This window comes from Lolium rigidum, chromosome 2 (assembly GCF_022539505.1).
Source record: "Lolium rigidum isolate FL_2022 chromosome 2, APGP_CSIRO_Lrig_0.1, whole genome shotgun sequence".
NCBI lineage: Eukaryota > Viridiplantae > Streptophyta > Magnoliopsida > Poales > Poaceae > Lolium > Lolium rigidum.
The window spans coordinates 195,189,383-195,193,757 of record NC_061509.1 but is presented as its reverse complement, the minus strand read 5'-3'; positions in this window follow the sequence as shown (position 1 = coordinate 195,193,757).

Genomic DNA, 4,375 nt, shown 5'->3' with positions numbered 1-4,375 from the left:
TTAACTCATAAAGCAATAAATCAAAGTAAAGGTATTGAAACAACACAAAGGAAGATTAAGTTTCAGCGGTTGCTTTCAACTTGTAACATGTATATCTCATGGATAATTGTCAACATAGAGTAATATAACAAATACAATATGCAAGTATGTAGGAATAAATGCACTGTTCACACAATTGTTTGCTTCTTGAGGTGGAGAGAGATAGGTGAACTGACTCAACATAAAAGTAAAAAGAATGGTCCTTCAAAGAGGAAAGCATCGATTGCTATATTTGTGCTAGAGCTTTTATTTTGAAAACATGAAACAATTTTGTCAACGGTAGTAATAAAGCACATGTATTATGTAAATTATATCTTACAAGTTGCAAGCCTCATGCATAGTATACTAATAGTGCCCGCACCTTGTCCTAATTAGTTTGGACTACCGGATCTTTGCAATGCACATGTTTTAACCAAGTGTCACAATGGGGTACCTCCATGCCGCCTGTACAAAGGTCTAAGGAGAAAGCTCGCATTTTGGATTTCTCGCTTTTGATTATTCTCAACTTAGACATCCATACCGGGACAACATGGACAACAGATGATGGACTCCTCTTTAATGCATAAGCATGTGGCAACAATTATTATTCTCATATGAGATTGAGGATATGTGTCCAAAACTGAAACTTCCACCATGATTCATGGCTTTAGTTAGCGGCCCAATATTCTTCTCTAACAATATGCATGCTCCAACTATTAAGGTGGTAGATCTCTCTTACTTCAGACAAGACGGACATGCATAGCAACTCACATGATATTCAACAAAGAATAGTTGATGGCGTCCCCAGAAACATGGTTATCGCACAACAAGCAACTTAATAAGAGATAAAGTGCATAAGTACATATTCAATACCACAATAGTTTTTAAGCTATTTGTCCCATGAGCTATATATTGCAAAGGTGAATGATGGAATTTTAAAGGTAGCACTCAAGCAATTTACTTTGGAATGGCGGATAAATACCATGTAGTAGGTAGGTATGGTGGACACAAATGGCATAGTGGTTGGCTCAAGTATTTTGGATGCATGAGAAGTATTCCCTCTCGATACAAGGTTTAGGCTAGCAAGGTTATTTGAAACAAACACAAGGATGAACGGTGCAGCAAAACTCACATAAAAGACATATTGTAAACATTATAAGACTCTACACCGTCTTCCTTGTTGTTCAAAACTCAATACTAGATGTTATCTAGACTCCAGAGAAACCAAGTATGCAAACCAAATTAGCAAGCTCTAAGTATTTCTTCATTAATGGGTGCAAAGTATATGATGCAAGAGCTTAAACATGAGCACAACAATTGCCAAGTATCAAATTATCCAAGACATTTTAGAATTACTACATGTAGCATTTTCCAATTCCAACCATATAACAATTTAACGAAGAAGAAACTTCGCCATGAATACTATGAGTAGAGCCTAAGGACATACTTGTCCATATGCTACAGCGGAGCGTGTCTCTCTACCATAAAGTGAATGCTAGGATCCATTTTATTCAAACAAAACAAAAAACAAAAACAAACCGACGCTCCAAGCAAAGTGCATAAGATGTGACGGAATAAAAATATAGTTTCAGGGGAGGAACTCGATAATGTTGTCGATGAAGAAGGGGATGCCCAAGGCATCCCCAAGCTTAGACGCTTGAGTCTTCTTATAATATGCAGGGGTGAACCACCGGGGCATCCCCAAGCTTAGAGCTTTCACCCTCCTTGATCATATTGCATCATACTCCTCTCTTGATCCTTGAAAACTTCCTCCACACCAAACTCGAAACAACTCATTAGAGGGTTAGTGCACAATAAAAATTAACATGTTCAGAGGTGACACAATCATTCTTAACACTTCTGGACATTGCATAAAGCTACTGGACATTAATGGATCAAAGAAATTCATCCAACATAGCAAAAGAGGCAATGCGAAATAAAAGGCAGAATCTGTCAAAACAGAACAGTCCGTAAAGATGGATTTTATTAGGGCACCAGACTTGCTCAAATGAAAATGCCCAAATTTAATGAAAGTTGCGTACATATCTGAGGATCACTCACGTAAATTGGCTTAATTTTCTGAGTTACCTACAGAGAATTAGACCCAGATTCGTTACAGCAAAGAAATCTGTTTCTGCGCAGTAATCCAAATCTAGTATCAACCTTACTATCAAAGACTTTACTTGGCACAACAATGCGATAAAAATAAGATAAGGAGAGTTTGCTACAGTAGTAAACAACTTCCAAGACACAAATATAAAACAAAGTACTGTAGCAAAATAACACATGGGTTATCTCCCAAGAAGTTCTTTCTTTATAGCCGTTAAGATGGGCTCAAGCAGTTTTAATGATGCACTCGCAAGAAATAGTATTTGAAGCAAAAGAGAGCATCAAGAGGCAAATTCAAAGCACATTTAAGTCTAACATGCTTCCTATGCATAGGAATCTTGTAAATAAACAAGTTCATGAAGAGCAAAGTAACAAGCATAGGAAGATAAAACAAGTGTAGCTTCAAAAATTTCAGCACATAGAGAGGCATTTTGGTAACATGAAAATTTCTACAACCATATTTTCCTCTCTCATAATAACTTTCAGTAGCAACATGAGCAAACTCAACAATATAACTATCACATAAAGCATTCTTATCATGAGTCTCATGCATAAAATTATTACTCTCCACATAAGCATAATCAATTTTATTAGTTGTAGTGGGAGCAAATTCAACAAAGTAGCTATCATTATTATTCTCATCAAGTGTAGGAGGCATAGTATAATCATTATAAAATTCACTCTCCATAGTAGGTTGTACCAAAAGACCACTATTATAGTCATCATAAATAGGAGGCAAAGTATCATCAAAGAAAATTTTCTCCTCAATGCTTGGGGGACTAAAAAGATCATGAAAACCAGCTTCCCCAAGCTTAGAACTTTCTACATTATTATCAACAATGGTGTTCAAAGTGTTCATACTAATATTACTACCAGCATGCAAATAAGATTCCATAGGTTTTTTAATTTCGCATCAAACAATCCATGTTTTAAATCAGGAAATTGAATAAGAAGCTCATTGTTGTCCATTATGCCAAACTAGTGTAAACAAGAAACAAAAAGATGCAATTGCAGGATCTAAAGGAAATAGCTTCGAGCACAAACACAATGGCGCCAGAAAAGTACTGTTACCTGGAACCGGAGTATGAGTGCCTTTTACCTTTCCTCCCCGGCAACGGCGCCAGAAAAAGAGCTGGTGCGTAGTTGACGTGGGAGTTAGAAATCTTTGTGGTGTAACTTTTCTTCAGTTCCCCGGCAACGGCGCCAGAAAAGTGCTTGATGTCTACGGGTGCTTCTATTCTTGTAGACAGTGTTGGGCCTCCAAGAGCAGAGGTTTGTAGAACAGCAGCAAGTTTCCCTTAAGTGGATCACCCAAGGTTTATCGAACTCGGGGAGGAAGAGGTCAAAGATATCCCTCTCATGCAACCCCGCAACCACAAAGCAAGAAGTCTCTTGTGTCCCCAACACACCTAATAGGTGTACTAGTTCGGCGAAGAGATAGTGAAATACGAGGTGGTATGAATAAGTAGTAGCAACGGCACCAGAAAAGTGCTTTGCCCAGGACGAGTAAACAAGCAGTAGTAATGCAGCAGTAGTAACGCAAGCAGTAGTAACGCGAGTAACACGAGTAAACAAGCAGCGATAGCAGTATTTAGGAACAAGGCCTAGGGATTACACTTTCACTAGTGGACACTCTCAACATTGATCACATAACAGAATACATAAATGCATACTCTACACTCTCTTGTTGGATGATGAATACATTGCGTAGGATTACACGAACCCTCAATACCGGAGTTAACAAGCTCCACAATTCAATGTTCATATTTAAATAACCTTAGGGTGCATGAAAGATCAATAAGACTAAACCAAGTACTAACATAGCATGCACACTGTCACCTTCATGCTATGTAGGAGGAATAATACACATCAATACTATCATAGCAATAGTTAACTTCATAATCTACAAGAGATCATAATCATAGCATAAACCAAGTACTAACACGGATGCACACACTCGTCACCATTACACCGTGCAGGAGGAATAAAACTACTTTAATAACATTGCTAGAGTAGCACATAGATAAATTGTGATACAAAATACATTGCAATCATAAAGAGATATAAATAAGCACTTCACTATGCCATTCATAACGAGTGAATAAGTATTCACGTGAAATATAGCCTAAGAGACCCACACGGTGCACACACTCGTCACCTTTACACACGTGGGACAAGGAGTCTCCGGAGATCACATGAGTAAAATTCACTTGACTAGCATAATGACATCTAGATTACAAGCATCATC